Source organism: Meleagris gallopavo, chromosome Z (genome assembly GCF_000146605.3).
Source record: "Meleagris gallopavo isolate NT-WF06-2002-E0010 breed Aviagen turkey brand Nicholas breeding stock chromosome Z, Turkey_5.1, whole genome shotgun sequence".
Classification (NCBI taxonomy): Eukaryota; Metazoa; Chordata; class Aves; order Galliformes; family Phasianidae; genus Meleagris; species Meleagris gallopavo.
Window position 1 is genome coordinate 17517881 of NC_015041.2, and position 17402 is coordinate 17535282.

Genomic DNA, 17402 nt, shown 5'->3' on the forward strand with positions numbered 1-17402 from the left:
TTGAAGAACACCGAGTTTCGGTTTCCAGGAACCTCGGTGTGCTTGCACTGCGTCCTCACATCGTGCTGCGCGGACGCTGCACGGCTCTGCGTCATTTAACGAAAGAGGCGTGTCTGAGGGTGCCTGAGTGCACGTGCTGCAGTGCTTACAGCCATAATACCTCTCGCTGTACAGCCTTTCTTGCCCACTTGCTGTACTAGGTGTGTTCTACATGGTTGCTCCCCATGCAGACCTGTGCCCCGTGGTGCGGTGGATCAGAAGCATAAGGTATGAGGCTGCAGTCCTGCAGGTCGGTGCCCTTCCTGAAGTGCAAGGGCAGGCACACATCTCCCCTTCTGACACAAATAATGTTTCCTGCAGTTCTGCATCTTGGCAGTTCTCTGACTGGCTTTGTTGCATGCCCTTTGAAGGAGTGGCAGTGATATTGAACACGTCTGCTGGACTAGCATCTGGAAGAGTGATAGGAGTGTGTCTTCGTCAGCTATGTGTGATTCCTCTGGGTTACTATGATAGTAGGACAATTCCAAGCTTCCTCTGCTTTTCTTTCAGCTTTTGGTCTTCTCTCTGTTGCAGCTTATGGTGACTTTGAGAAGTGTACAAAAGGATTATAAGGAAAACTGTCTGTATTCTGGACAAATTTGCATTCCAGTTCAGAGGGTTTCATAGAACAGAGTTCACAAACTGAAAAGTTTTATTACTCAGATAATCTTCATCTGTTAGGCTGGGTAGAAAAGGGAGTCGAAACAGCAGCCACAAGAGTCGGAGGAGTAGATACACTGTGATGCTCTATGTCTGTGCTTAATTATCAGTCAAAGCATAGATACCTTGCATTCAAATATAGTGATAGCTGAAAACCAGTGAATTTCAGATTTAATGAGATATGGGAAAGAAATATTTCAGACGATGACAGTGCCAAGTAATGAACAAATATCCTTAAAGAGGTTCATGGTTTCAGACACAGATGAATAGCTCCATTGTATGGTCGTATCTTCTTGCTTACAGAAAGGAGTAGAACCTACAATCAGATTCTTTGTTTATGGTCCTGAAATTATTTTACTGTCAGCCTTATTTATCAGTCAGAGTGACCTGCTTTACCAGAAATACTGGCAGTTTTTTGTAGATATTTGAACTTCTGCAAGTGGCTGTTTCACCATGAAAGCTCACTTCTGAAGCTTTAAGATTAATCTCTGTATTTAGAACTTTATCATAATTGCAGTACCAGTAAGAGAGTAGGAAGATAGGACATTGTTACTGAATTTAACAGGAGCATAGGAGAAATTTTTAAATATACTGAAGAATTGCAGTGGTTCTAAGAATAGGTCATATGTGGTGTCCTTTGAGTTTCTGACTGTTTTTCTTAAAACGTAATTCTTGTGAAGTTAAATGGAGCAATGAGGGCTGGCCCTTATAAACTCGATGATTCCAAGTATGGCTGAAGCTGGTGAAATCTGCATTTTATATATCTTTTAAAGACTCTTGCACATTGTATTTATAGTAGTGATTTATGTGTTACACTGTGGGTTTGCTGAATTATTGTTGTTATTTCTGATTTTTCCTCTGTCTTTGTACTGCACCTGACCTCTTAAAACCATGCAAAACAGACAGCTGCTACTTTTTCTCAAGGCCCAGACCTGGGGCTTGCCTTTGTTTCAGACTGGCAGAGGGATTCTAGCTTCAGCTGGGGTCAAGAACAGAGTATGCAAACAGTATCTTGTGTCTTCATGTGTTCTAAGCAAAAGCTGTCTGCCAGCTTTCTTTTGGTCTGTGCTGATCTTTGATGGAGGTTAGAATAGAATTGCATGGAGCTTGTGATGCAAATAATTGATATCCTGCGTCTTTCAGTTGTTCTTTTCTTTACTCAGTCTTGGTTCTACAGCTCCCTTGAATGCTGAGGCCTTGTCTATGTTAGTGAGGAGCAAAACAGGCAGACCAATGGATCTATGTGGTCAATTTTGAGTTTTCCTCAAGTTTTTCAACATGTGATTCAGAGTTACTTGTTACATTCTGTCTGCTTCTTAGAACTAAATGTCTGCAGTATGTGTAATTCGAAGTTTGCAAGGGGAGGGGAGGAAGAGAGGGAAGAAGTGTAAATGACACACACTTGGCCACCGTAGTGTCTTGGCACCCAGTATCTTGTTACATTTTGAAATGTTTCGAAAGTGAGGATTCCATCTTTAAAATAAACCAACAACAAAACCAACCAACAAACAAGAAAAACCCTAACCAAACCAATAGCAACAATTTGTATGCACAACCTACTTTGAGATCTAAATCGACGTGTGATAAGTAGAGTCAACTGCCTTGAATCAAATCACACTGTTGGTGTAGTCTCAGAAGTATCCTGGATCTGGGATGTCTCAGTGGAAATCAGAATGTAGTCAGCTGACATGGAGACAGCTTCAACTGGTTTCTAGTCAAATGTCTTGCACTCGTAATTTTGACAGTATTTGAATTCTTAGGTTATAATATTATTTTTAGTAACTTGAATGTATTTGTGGTATAGGGAATCACTCTGGTTTTCAGCCTTCATTGGCATGCAAAGGTTCTAATTTTAGCAGCTATTTGCATTATTTTGCAAAGGTCTGAAAGTAATGGCAAAAATATGTGCATGAAGAGGGTTTCTTAGTTCTCCTGAGTGAACAGAAAAACATTTGGCAATTTGGAATGGAAAGTAAGGAAAATGTAAGACAGTTCTGAGGCTGCTTGTATTAATTCCTGTGAAAGAGACAAGTGTCAGAAATTCCTAAACTGGAAGAATGAGGAGTTAGTAGATTCAGTAGGAGAAGGCAATGCTAGAAATAGAAAAGAAGTTGGCAAAAAAATTATGAGCTTCGGTACAGGGAAAGGATTCTGAAGGACTCTGAAGGAATGGTTCTGCCCATAGAAATACAAAATAATTAGTGAGATTTAGAGTAGTTAATTTTCTCGAAGTATTCAAATTCAGATGCAGCAGAACTGAAAGCACATTGTGTGATATTTAACAGAAAAGAAAATCATCTTCAGAGAAAAGTCAAACCTTCAACACTTGAATAAGGTAGGGTCATTTGCAGAAAAGGTGACTTATTTAATAACATTATGCAAGTGTTTTTTATTTGTTTTTGTTTTTTTTTCCTACAGGATTAGTTGTAAGTGATGAAAATGGTTAAATATTACAACTGCTTTTTGCTTGTCATGAGACAAACATTCAGCATAGTTCGTTAAATCTGAGATAACTCTTCAATTGCAAGTCATCATTTGGATGTGATAGGAGATGGGTGTGGACAGATGGGTAGTGGATTAATGGCTTATTTCAGTATCACAGACAAGCATTTTTCTAAACAGCCTAGATTTATCAATGTATTTTTTTCTTACTGTATATCTTGCTACAAGTTACTGAACGCTTTAGGTCAGTTTTGTACTTTTTATTTTTTCTAAAGGCTTTTCAGACAACTTACATTTAAACACTTCATTTTCTTAATTTGTATTGTCATTTATTAAAAAGACTCGTAGTTGAAATGAACAATCCATGAAATATTGGCATGTAGGAGTTAGAAGAGTCATTTAACAACAAGAGATGAGTTTAAAAGCTTAAAGCATTTCCCTGTATGAAACAACCAACCAAGGTTAGACTCGGCTTGGAGTTCCAGCTTACCAGGAGTAGCGGGGAGAAGACATGAAATATGTTGTATCTAAGTCTGTATGAGTTACACAAACTTTGCATTAAAGGACATGGGTTGCCTGAGCTTATGATACGATCTGAGCTTTAAGATGGCAGCTGGTTTGTAAGACTCATTTCTCAGTATTCTTGTCAGTACTGAGGCAGAAGTGGCAGAGTTTCTGTGGGAAACCTTTTCATGTGGAATACTTGCTTACGTTCACATAAAAAATCTTTATCTGGGATATAGTTTATTATGAAAAGCCGGAAATGTGCAAATAAGGGAGAATCTGGAAGATTGTAATTACTCAATTACAGGAACTGTGTAGCTTGTCTTGACTTTAATAGAAACATATACATTTTTTAAATGAATAAAAAAATTCCATTGGGATTAGAGGAATTCTGATTGATCTGTTTTATGTGGTCTGTTACCTTCCTGTGCTTCAGAAGCGTAGAACAGAACTTCTACTATGTTTCAAAATTTGCTGTAAAATACCATAATATATAAAATATGATTTGCTGAAGACTAGATTGAAGCATTCTTGTAACGCTTTATGGAAGGAAAACATCTCCTCTCTAAAGCTTATCTTCTGAGGTTAAAGCTAACACTTTCCGTTTGGCAATTACCTCTCTTGCTAGCAAAAATGAAACCCAAGGAAGAAGCAGTAACAGATCCTGATGGTATGAAGCATGTGTAATGTGATTATAAAGCATTGTAAATAACTATACAGATTATTGGTGCATATAAAAAACAAGTTCAAACTGGGTTTTTTAAGCATTGGTGGAAAGCTTATATATATGTTTTAGTTAGAGACATCTAATTTTCAGGTTAAGAAGCTCAACATTCGACTTTGGATTAATGACTCCGTTACCAAATGTTGAGGGAATTAATTACTTAGAATATTAAAATAAAAGCACTGAGAAAGTGTTTTCTCCTTTGGGAGTTTTTGTCATATAACATCCAGTCATAGCCGACAGGTTCAGTTTGTCCAGATGGTGGCAACATAGTTTCAGAAACAACTCCTAATCAGAACTCATGAAATAGAGTTTTCCTTTGAGACTACCTAAGGGAAGCTGAGATCTAAAATAACTGTATGTGTATGTGTACAGAAATTAAACTTGCATTGCAGACTACCAGCTTTGAGGAGAGTAATTCTGGAATGACAAAGTAGCTTTTCAGTATGCCTGGTATGTTATGTAGCAAAGCAATTACACTGCGAAGAGCTTACTGCAGATTATAAAAACATTAATATTTGAAAAACAGTGTTTGGGTGCTGTGATACGTTTTTTCCCTTCAGCTGCCAGCAGTGAGTTGACAACACGCATGGTATGTTCAGCTTACCAACTTTAAAACCACAAATGACAGTAAGTAATAATATGTATCTGCAGTAACTTGCTTGTTGTGTGTTGCCATGCCTGGCTATGATTTTTGGTGCATGCACTGATACTATACAAAGATGCTGACCGTGTTGATTTTGCCTGCTGGCATTAAGTTTTATATGCTGTACATTTGTTACTTTTAATTATTCAGGCTTTGATTTGAGAGCCTGTATTCACTCATGCTCTGTGTATGTTACTATTTTTGTCTGGTTCTTTTTTTTTTTAATATCTGGAGGCCAAAAACAAGAATTGAACACAAAGGAAGTTAAAATATATTTCTACTAACTTTTTCTTTTTGTATATGTAAAAATGTTTTCAATAACTGGTTCAATCTGAGATGGTTTTAACAATCACTTTGACTTAGATAGCAGCCACCTGCAGGATTGTAAACAGCAGCCCTTCTGGTAGCTGCGAAGAATATATTTCAGTGAAGTCACTTTAATGGTTGTTGCAAACGGGTTTGTCTAGATGTATCTTTTCTATGTGTTAAAATAACTGTAGAGTACTTGTACTGACTTGCTTGCATTTTGTTTTCCTAACCATGTAATTAAAAGCAGTATGACTCACCAATACATTATTCCACTGTGTGTTAGTACAGGTGAGCCTGTTGTGAGTCCAAAGTGGCAGGAAAAAGCATCTGTCTGATGGCTTTTTGTTGCTTTCCTTTGAAACCATTAGCAGCCTTGACCACATTTCATCATTGGAACTTAATCACTGCAGAAATATGAATGTGTAGTAAACATGATCTGCATAGAGGTCTAGGGTTTGGAATTATATTAGTAAGCTTAGAGCAAGTTAATGTACAGCAGAGACTTGAAGTGTATCTAGCTACTATAGGAAATGTTTTACTAGCATCTCTGTTTAACAAATTTCTACTCAATTGTATGAGTTTGAGTATAATTACTGTTGAGCTTATAATTATTGTCCAAATGCTTTGTTAATTTTGATTGTCTCATCAAAATGTTTGATGCCCACTCTTGCTGGTAGTTTATCTGGCATATTCTTTTTTAGAATATAGTTGTTTATTACTGTGAAGTAAGATTAGGAGGAACATTAAAACACTTAAAAAGTGAACAGGCTGTAGCATTATTTTTAAGAAGTAGTAGATATAATAAAAAGGGCAAAAAATAGAACAAGAGTGCAGTTGAGAAGCTGCAGTAAAAGGGAAGTGAAATAAAAGGAGCTGAGGAAGGCTGGCATACTACTCAGTGAGCCACTGCAACCTTCTTAGTTTCTTCTGAAGAATGGCGAAGGTGGTAAGGAGTTGGGTTTGATTTCTGCTTTGTGCAGTAAGCTTTTTGTGTGTTTTTGTTTGTTTGTTTTTGTTTTTTTTGTGGACCTATAAAGTACCAAATTAGATTAGGAATTGGACAGGAATAGGATTGAGTGGCAAAATCTGTGGCTTATGGTAGAATTGTGTTCGAACAAATGTGTCGAGGAGCAAGGTATTAAAGAGATGCTTCTTTTGCTCATTTGAGCAAACATTAAGAATTTTTTTTTTTTAAGTAAGCAAGGTGTTGGGAAAGTACAGCTTACAGTAGCTGTGTGTGTGTGTGGGGGAAAACAACACAATTTAAAAAATAGTTTAAACTTCAAATGAACTAATATTCTGGAAGATATAAAAAACAAAAGAAGTTTGTCCTGGTGTTAATAACGTCAGATTATGGAACTGAGTTTTTCAGTTACAGTGATAAGACCTTAATCAGTGGTAGTAATACATATCTCTCTATTTGTAGTTAGTTAGAAAATATTAGTTAATGAACAAGGGCTTGATTAGGGCCAAACCCCCATGTGTTACCTCTTTTACTACATCTGATTAAAAAAACAAACAAACAAAAAAAACCAACCAAACAAACAAACAAAAAAAACTTGGGACATTTTTTCTCAAATACATGGGTTCTTTTGAAGTCCTTGACAAAACTTCTGCTGTCTTGCAGAACTTTACCGTTCTTTTTGCCATTGTGGGATAGTTACTGAAAGAGAAGTTCTGTATGTAAATATTTAATTTAATACATGTGGCACATATTGGAGTTTAAATTATAAAAACAAATTATAAATAGTTGACTTGAGCAATATGATAGAAATGTTGCATTCTGAAATTTCCAAACATAAATGTAATGGTTTTGTGAGAAACTACTTAGCTATACTAATAGAAAAGAGCTAAAAATCCAAGTTTATTTCTGTGGTACAGTAAATCTCCAGAGAGCTAGCAGAAAAAAAAGTATTTGTCAAATAAAACCAAACTGGAATGGTCCTTCATGGGGCTGCTTATGCTTGCCTTTTTATCCTGTCCTCTCCCACTCTTGGTGCAATTGCTTTTGCAAGCTCATACTGGGTCCTTCTTTTGTCTAACCAGGACGCTTTCTTTTGGGAGGAGGAGTAGTCACCTGCTCTGGTCAATGGCACAGACAGTACAAGTACCTCAGCGTAAGGGAGCAAAAAACATCAAGTGGTGAGAACAAGACAGGTTTGCTACTTTGAGTAGCAGCTCTAGCTGAAATGCTAGCTGATCTGCTTGCTATTCCAAATTCACTTGGGATAATTATAATAATTCTAAAGAACGAGGGCTGCACTGTTCATTTTTGCCTATCTATGAAAGTGGAGGTTTGCAAGGTACTCATTTTTTTTTTCCTTCTTTGCTCATATTTGTAAAAGCATTGAGAATGGCTATCTTACTGCACAAAGCCAAATTCTGAATTGACCCTCTTGTGGTGATGATTACGAAGGAGTCAAGGCAGCAGTTCTAGAAATAAGTTGTGGTTATTGTCTCATCTCTCTGTGATAATGTTTTAAAAATTCAGTGTAGTGTCAATTCTGTATCTAGGTAAGAATTACTTCAGATGAAATAGAAATACCTGTTTTTGCTATTAAAATATACTTGGTATTGTAATGTGGGTATTTCGTAATTTAAAAAAAGAGAGTTTCAATCCTGAATTGAGAAACATGAATACAGGACCAACAGCAATTTATTCTAATGAACAAATTATGAAGTTACTTCAGGGTCATGTATTGTGATTTCCTAGATTGTTCTTGCAATAGTTAATTGGGAATGTGATAGTTTATGAAATCAGCTGTTTTTGTGAAATTTCTGTCGTCTCTGATAAAAGACACATCTGCTTTTAAGCAGTTTCTGAGCTGGAGCTGGAAAATGGACACTTTCTGGTTTTGAGTCTGACCCAGATATGTAGTAGTATTGGATAAATTCTAGAAAATTGGAGCCAGGATCTCTAGTGAACCTGAAGATGATGAAGTGAGATTTGCTCAGCTATCTGCATTACAGCTTCCTACAGCTGAAAGGGAGAGATCTTGTTCGTTCCTTACCCTGTGTCTCACAAGCTAGCTGTGGCACTTGCAAGCCTTGTTGCAGAGCTAATTTAACTCATTGTTTTTATAGGATTATATGCAAGATTCTGATTTTTGTTTCGTATTCGAACAAAATGTAGATTGGTAGCAAGGTAGGAAGATATGGTATGATTTGTTACAGTCACAGATTTTTGGCATATATTAAACATATATGGAAGAAGTCATTTTAAACATCCCACCAAGAGAGAAGATTGTCAAACTGTAATGTCAGTGGAACCTCTACTAATACTGTACTTCCTTCCCCTCAAATGTACTGTAAGTCTGCATGGTCTGTGCAGGTCCTGTGCAATGTTTCTGAGCAGCTCCTCTTAGATGGCTCCTGGACAGGGCTTTCTTCTGAGTTGTGGAAGGAGGCTCAGTCTGTTTTGAGGTCAAATTGACTTCTAGATTTTTGGAACCATGGCATTTCAAAGTGTGACTGACTGTGCTCTAAAGCAGGAATGTAGGCAGTCTGTCAGTTACGAGTAGTTGTCTGGTTTCTGCTGTTCCAAGAGCAACAGCGCAATCCATTACTCTTACCTAATCTGTGTCCTGGCTATTGTATGTTTAGTATTTTGCTTTATTATCGTACCAGCTGGTGAGCAGGCAGTTTAAGTAAAGAACGCACATAGGTCACAGATGCATCGTGTAGTCAGTTGCATCTACTCTGTAGAGGAAGGGAAGGAGCTTCACCAGCAACAGGTCCTGAACTCCCTCCTGAGTGATGGCTCTGCATTTGGCTGTCTGGCCAAGTTTGTCTCTAAGCTTTGTTGAGTGTATGTGCAAATATGTAGTAAGCTTTTGTTTGAAGAGTAATTATCAGAATATCTTGTAGTAATGCATTTGAAAATTGTTAAAATATGTAATATATGTATAATAAGAATATCTTGTGATCATTAAAAGAGTTTACAAAAACTCTGGATTGAATTTTGTCACATGGTTGCATAGCTGTTAATATTACTAGTTTACGCAGAAATCATCTCATTGCAACCAGTATTCTTTTGGGGGAGGGATGAGGAAGGAACATAACTGCATGTTGTACCTGAGGGAAGATGGATATCTAAGATAATGTCCTAAAGATACATCTGAAGAATGATCTAAGTTCTGTCTGGAGGCCCGCTGCAGTGAAAATCATAGTGCAGTGAATTGTGGACCATATCATGAAGATCATTTGGAGCCTACAATTGCGCTTAACTGAATTTACTTTCCACCTTGCACCCACTCTGATAATGGGAAGAATGAATCAAATGGTGGTGAAATAAGAAACTATTAGTGATTTATGTTTTTTTCCTTGATTGAGTTTGTCAGTCTGTTCTGATGGAAAAACTGCTATTCTGAATGTTTTTTTTTTTTCTCTCAAAACATTTAAAAAAATCATATGCAACTTGAAAAAGTTAACTGGAATTGCTCTGGCTTAAGAGTTTGGAATGTTAAAATGTTTGAATATGTGTTAATTGATCATTTCAGACTCTGCTTTCAAACATTCATATACTTGCCTCACCGCTGGAATACATTCAGTAGTCCCTGACTTGTAGAAAATTTTTACAGCTTGCTTGCTTATCTTTAAACGTGTTATAGAAATGCTCTCACAAAGCTACATTACCTCTGATAGTTGAAATAAAAGAGCTGTTGATTAAAATCACATTCTGGCCTCTTTGGAGCTGAAGGAGATTGTGTTCCCTTCCTCATTTGTTCTTGGATCATTGTAGATGCATTACCCTTGGTGCAAAGAGTTCATGAAAGAAATCTTTTTGTAGTAGTAAGGGATGGCATAACTTGAAGTACTAACGCAGCTTACTAAAGGTATTTGGGGAATTAATTGTAATTGAATCATGTAAACTAGAAGAAATTAAATTCATTATTGTAATTGGAGCACAGTAGAATCCAAAGGCAATTCTGTGTGATGCTTTGTTCTGTGTTGATCTATAGAGTGCAAATTCAAGCCCTCTTTCTAGTTGGGTGTGGAGAGGAAATAATTCTTGCTTTCTTTACTTTGAAATGTTTTTGTTATTCCTCAATTGGAGGGCAAGGCATAGCTTCACAGACTGGATTCCTGGCTGTGTAGGCAGAATAGATTTACTGAAGTGTTTAGACAAAATACTGTTAGGCATTACATAATGCTAAAATTACAGGTCACTTGTTCTCTATTGATCAGGTGTGGATTTATACAGGTTGCTAAGTGGATTATAGACATCTATAATGTTAGACTGATATTGCTCCATGTAATGCAGCTGGAGTGATGATTTCTGCTCACTGTTTCTGCCAGTCCTGTTTACTGTGATAGTGCCTGTATGTCTTCCTTGGAGTATTAATGGTGTTAGGAAATCTTGAGTATTTTTTCTTCCTTACTGTGTTTTCACAATCTGTAGAGAGCTTTTTGGTTTCTCATTCCACCAAATACTAAATGCAAGATCAAGTACTGGGTTCTGCACTTTGGTCACAACTTCAGGCAATGCTGGTAGCAGCTGTTGGAAAAATTCCCACAAATCCTATTTAGTTAGCACTGGAGCTTACTAGCTCATCTTGCTGTTCAGAATGCTGACACAGCAGAAAAAGCTGGAAGTCAGTGAAGTTACACAAGAGAGGGAAATGTAACCATAGCAAGAAAGATTTGTGATTTTTTTTCTGTTGTTTGTTTTGAGTGCAGTATTGTTGACATATTTTAGGATAAGTGTCATGAAAGACTAATTGTACGTTGGAAATAAGGTAACAAGATAAAGACTTGGATCAGATTTTCTTTTGTAATGGTTATAGTTAAAAATAAGCATTTTAGAGAGCATGAAAAGTACTTTTGAATGGTAGCTTAAATGTTGGGCAGTGATAGATTTTTAGGATTCAGTCCATTTATAACTGTCATTTAAAGCAATCTAATCAGAGAGGAAGAGAACAGAACTGTACTTGCAGTAGAGATTATGGAGAGCCTTAACCCTGCAGAGATCTTCCTACCCATCCCCAAAGGTGGAACTGAAGCCTCTTCTCCTGCTTAACTAGTGATAGGATGAGAGGAATGGTCTCAAGTTGCACCAGGAGAAGTTCAGGATGGATGCTGGGAAAAATTTCATCTCCAGAAGAGTGGTCAGGTACTAGAACAGGCTGCCTGGAGAGGTGGTTGAGTTACTGTCCATGAAAGCATTAAAGAAACATGTAGACATAGTACTAAGGAAGATAGTTCAGTGGTGGTGAGTGGGCGGTTGGACTGGATGATCTTAGAGATCTTTTCCTATCTTGGTGATTCTGTGTTACCTCAAAAGAAGTGAGGAAAGGAGAGGATTCTACTTAGATACGGTGAGATGTTGTTTGTTCTTGATTCTGACAGTGACACAGTCATTTGCTGACTTGATATTTGTACCCTTATTGAAAATGTGCCTATATTTTAAAATTGTTACCTTGTATTAAGCATTTAAGCTTGAGTATTTCCATATACGTCCATATTACTAGGTTATTTAACTCATTTAATTGTAATAATATAATCATGGAATGTCTTGGATTGGAATGGACCTTAAAGATTATCTATTTCCAACCCCTCAGCGTATGAAAGCATTTTATTTAGCCTGCGATGGCCTTGATTTTAGGAATGTTGTATGATATTGCAGAATTGCATATATGAAATATATCTGTGTACTACATTCTGAATTATGCAAGATAAAACTAAATTTAAACTGAGTGATCAAAAAAATGGCAAATCACGATGGATAAACACACTTAGAATGGATTCCTAGTGCCTGTGCTTTGTAAATATTGTAATAAGCACTATTGGTGGTGTTTCTCTAGATACTTTGCCAAATATACACAGATTTTCTTGTTATACTTCCTGTCCTTTTTGGCAACCTCCATAGATAAATATAATGAAATAGTGCAATATTCCTGAAACTGTTAGAATGAAAGCTATTATGATACATTCAGTAATTGTCATTTTTACTATCCACTCTACGAGACAGAATCTGTAAGTGCTAAAATCTGTGACTAGAAACGCTGTGTGTTAGAGAACATCTGCTTCACTGTGCGAATGACTGACATTAAAGAATAGGTTAAGGTGTCCTTTTGTCTTACTGATAAAACTAATAAATATTTGACTGTGAAATTGAAATAAAGTCTGAGCAATATTTGGTCTTGGATGTTGTGATTCCATGAAGCAAAAAGAGATCTACTGAAATAATATTTAGGGATGTTTTTATTATTTTTTTTGTCAAGCTGGTTATGGAATTTGTGTTCTAATAACCAGTTTATGTGGACCAGTTTAACGAGCATGGTCTGAAAGAAAGCCCAAGTCTTCTCTGAGGAAGTTGCCCTACTGATCTGCTTATTTTCCTCGGCATTAAAATTTCACCTAACTAGCATGTGACCCCTTACCAGCTGCAAGCCAGCTTTCTTACCTTGGGCTAGTTGTTGAAATAAACCTGCTTTTTGACAGAATAGTTCTCTCACTGTTTCATTTGTTGCTGTTGTTTAGTTGGTTTTTTTTTGTTTTTTTTTGTTTTTTGTTTGGTTGGTTGTTTTTTTAAATTCAACAAATCATAGTTAAGGTTAAGAAACCATTTACAGAATTTGTAAGGATAAGCTAGTTTCCTGAGTTTGGAAGTATATTCAAGTCATCGGTAAATCCAGTTCATGTAAGAGGATGCAGTGAAGGTCACCTGACACGTGCAGGAGAGGCTTCACCAAATTAATGCTTCAGTTGGAAAAAAGTACTAAGGTCTCATTAACAATATTCAGCAAGGGAGTTATTCTGTAGCTGCCCACTTTTAGCTTGTTTTCCTTGTTCTAAAAATAAACTTTAAATTTTGTGTATACAAAAGCAGGTGCCCCATTGAATTCTTGTGTGAATTGAATAACAGGCCTTTGTTTTGGGAGATAGCATTTTTATTGAAACATCTCAAACAAAATCATAATTTCTAGTGTTGGTGATATACAGTTTAGTATTTCCTCCCAGCCGCTGGCCTCAGCACATGCATTCATCTCAGGAGAGGAGAAAACAAATAGAAGGTAGGTAGTCCTTAGCAAATAAATGTATACGTTGTTTTTATTAGGGAGTTTCTCACTGGAATGGTATTCCTTTATATGGAAAGGAAATGAGAAGGATATGTAATAACTGGATTATTTAATCTGCTTGCAAATTGGCAAAGTAGTATTGTTTTAAATATTTCGTGGTAATGTCTACAGAAGAGAGAAACAAGTATTCTTTTAAAGTGGAAGAATATTTGGGTTGCTATTTTACAATGGGTAGGCTGTGTGTGCTTTTTAAACTGCAGTACTAGAATGAGAAATCTTATTTTGCTTTACTGCATTAAAAGAAAACTGTACAAAATTATACTAATAGCTTCAGTCATAGATATTTACTTATGTGTTTTCCTTTTTTCCTTCAGCAGTTAATGTGAAGATTTAGAAGAAGCAATCTTTCACTGCAAAGTGAATTCTTCCTCCTTGAATATTTGACAATTTTGACACTGGGAAATTGTTTTAAGTTTTACTGCAGCCAATTTCTGATTTATTTATTTTTTTATCAATGCAAAATACTCCAAAATGAATAGAGTTCACAGAGCTGATTTGAGAAGCCTTTCGAAAATACAGAAGGCCTTCCTATTTTATTCTATAACTAAAAGGAATAGAAAAAGAGATTTGATTTTTTTTATATAATAGGTTTTTAAACAAGCTATTTTCCATGGGTTATTTAACCCTTTCAGTGACAGTGAGAATGAGGAGAAAAATGATCTGTCTCAAGCTTATAGGCTCTGTATCTGGGTTAGCTCTGTTTTAGTGCAGCTCAAATTCTAACATGAGAAAATTGCAGAAATTTACAATTCAAAGTATGCTTCATCAGGAAGAAATCCACAGATTGTTTTGACACTCAGTTGGAAATTCAGCATGAAGATGGACGTCTCATGAAATTTGCAGCTGCTGATAGAATTTTGATTTCCATAAAGGCCATCAACATTAGCAGCCTGCGGGGGAAGTGAAGGAAAAAGTGACAAAAATTGTGGGGCTGGCATTTTTTTCCTTAGCCTTATACTAGCAAATTACTTGTAATAAGGACCTACACTCACCGGGATTAAAGAAAAATACGGGTAGCCAGAAGAAAATGATATCTCGGTTTAATTGATTTGAACTAAAAAATGATACTTAAATGTACATTTACTAATCTGTATGGTATGTAAAATTCTGCTAAAAATCAAAAGTATCCGTAAGTGGAAAAATAAGACTCTTACTGGTAATTACAGAACGTATCATATAGGTAATTTGATTTTATAATAGATTCCAGGATTGAGAATGAATGATAACAAAATGTGCAAAAGTAGATCATCTCTATTAGGGGTGGAAATCTCTTCAACGCACATTTGCTCCATCGCATTCATAGACACACACACAGACATATGAGAGGCTATGCAAGACCTGAATTTGTTTTTGAGTAAGAAGTTTTTGTTATGTTGGTCATTTAAAAAGCAAGTATGCATTTGCAAAAACAAGTTGAGGTTGTCAAAACAATTAGTAAGAAAGGATGTTGAGACAAATGTCATAATATAATTGAACAGATGTATCTTCTGTAAATAAACTTTTGTGTCTTGCTTTCTCTTTGTGTTTCCATTGAAGCAGATGGGTGGGGAAAATTTTTAAATGTTGTAGTACCTCCTTTTTAGTAGAAACACTATCATAATTGTTATCATCTTTGAGAGATTACAACTTCCTCAATAGCTATGTTTCAAAATACCTGTGCTTTAAAGGACTACAGCAAACGTGAATGTTAAAGTATTCATTTTTCATCTCAGTGCATTGAGTACTGCACATGTAACTTCCAGTGCACAGTGAGGCTGCTATATCCACCCAGTTCTATTCATAAGCCTTTTCCTTATAGTTAGTGATCTGTACCTGCATCATCCAGCAGTTTCATCATGTCTTGCAAGCTAAGCAGTATCAATGATAATAATTCTGAGATCAGTAGACGTGTAAATATTTCAGGAACTGATATGGGAGTTTTTTGTAGGTGATATCGTTTCTTTAGAACCAAGGACAAATGCAAATCAGGATACAACCTGGAGAGTCTTCTGCTACTATATGACTTATTATGGGAAGGTTGTTTGTGTTTTTTTTTTTTTTCTTTTTTTTTTGTATTAGTTGTTTTTAAGTATCTTCAAGCTGTATTCAGTGCTTACTTCTTGCACTGAGTTTCACTTGAACATGTTGAAAAACTGCTTTTTCACTTGCTTTCCTCAGGAGCTGCGTGGTTTCTCTTGTTTCATGTGCTTTAGAATGATGAAACACAGGTTGTGTATAGTCATAACATCAGTACAGCTTCTTAGCATGTTGAGATATTTATGAATAAAGAAGTTGTGTGACATCTCAGTATACAAACATGAGGATTACATACCTTAGCTTCTCAAATCAGAAAGGAGTGTGTTGGAATTCTAATGAGATTAATTTGATAACTTTGCAGTAATAAGAATCTCTGTGAACATCATTATTTCTATGAGTTTACATTTTAGAGATTAAGTTAGGAAAGTGTAGTAACACAACTGTATTTTTAGTCTTACTTGTAAAAATTAAAATACGATTTAGGAACATAGAAACCTTTGAAAAGTACCTGAAAAGATCCTGAACTGTCGAACACTTCTATAAAGGTTTTTAGAAGCTATGTGAGTATAAAATTTGCGTGAGTGTAAAGCTCATGGACCTCTGCTGGTTACCCCAAAATTTATTTAGTGAGTCTAACTGGGAAAGTAGAAAAACTGACCAGAGAGGACTGCATGGTGCTTCTTTTGTGCACATTTGTTTTCCTGACATGCCAGGTGACCATGGAAACTCCCAAATTTGGAGGAGATGAAATTCCGGGTTGATTCATTTCAAAATGTTTTTTGGTTTTCAGCTAGATTTTCCCTATTCCACTCCTCTCTTCTAGTGTTCTAAATAGTTCTGAAAGAGAATGAGACATTGTTGCAATACATTATTTTTTGTAAAACTTTTCTTCTTTCTTCCCTGCTTGCACCACTTTTGACCTGATCAGTCAGTTAAAATGATGTTTTTCCCTTCTGTATGAGTATTATTGGAAAACTCATTCAGTAATGAGTGTAATGGAGACAGTTAAGCATAAAGACGCAGACTTCTGAAGCAGAGTTTAAAAAGTAGTTTTAGCAGTAGTGTAAGCAGTATAAAGCAAGAATTAATTCAAACATATTTTTTTTTAAAGCTTTTAAAGGATTCTGTGTTATGAGTCTTAGCCCACTAAGAGACTGTACTTTTTAGGAAGTATTATTTGATCTCATAAAAAAAATGATAATAAAAAAAATATAAAAATGGTACTCCTAACCTGAACAACAACAATAACTAATCTTCTGTCAGCATTTATTTTGTTGTTTTGAAGCATGTGAGAATACCCAAATAACATTACGTCACCTGCTGGACGAGCATAGAGAGATTTTTTTTTTTTTGAACAGAATAATCACATTCAGTATGTCTCAGGTTGAACATTAGTGTTTGCAGATAGGGCCACTTAGATGGTTCTTGGAGTGTTAAAAGAAATTATAGACCACGCCACCAACTTCAGAGCCACATTGGCATGCTTAGATAGACTAACTGTGTCTCATGTCTTAAATGTTAGGAACTCTGTTCACATCTAGCTGAGATGCTAAGAGTTGTGTAATTGCTTTGCAGGTGAGAATGAGCAACTGAACCATAGTGGGAGTTTATTTTTCATGGGATGTTGATGTATCTGCATCTTTGTCTTGTTTTCCTGTCTGCATTCATTGGACTTTATTGATGCCTTTCTTTTGCTCTCAAATGTTCTGTCTCAGGCTATACCAAATAGTGCAAGCACAGCTGTGAAGTGTAATTTCACAATTTTCATGACAGAATGAATAACATATAAACCTCGCCCTTTACTTCAGAACTTGTGCTCTTGTTTTTACTTCTCTGTACTCTGCAGTAAAAAGCAAACAATGTAGCATACTCGTATTCTCTAATCTTTCAAGTACAGTGCATAAATTAGCCGTAATTATGTTCAGTCCTTGTATATGAACTAAATGTTCTTGGCAAATCTCAAACCTGAAATCCTTTTGTA

General features: G+C 36.1%; 2 protein-coding genes across 2 annotated transcripts in view; both read left to right on the plus strand.

Moving 5' to 3' along the window:
* Positions 1 to 17402, plus strand: part of LOC104914906 (zinc finger SWIM domain-containing protein 6-like) — a 537827-nt gene that overhangs the window by 179356 nt on the left and 341069 nt on the right. The gene's annotated exons all lie outside the window — the stretch shown is intronic.
* Positions 1 to 17402, plus strand: part of LOC104914911 (zinc finger SWIM domain-containing protein 6-like) — a 490619-nt gene that overhangs the window by 149884 nt on the left and 323333 nt on the right. The window lies entirely within an intron of this gene.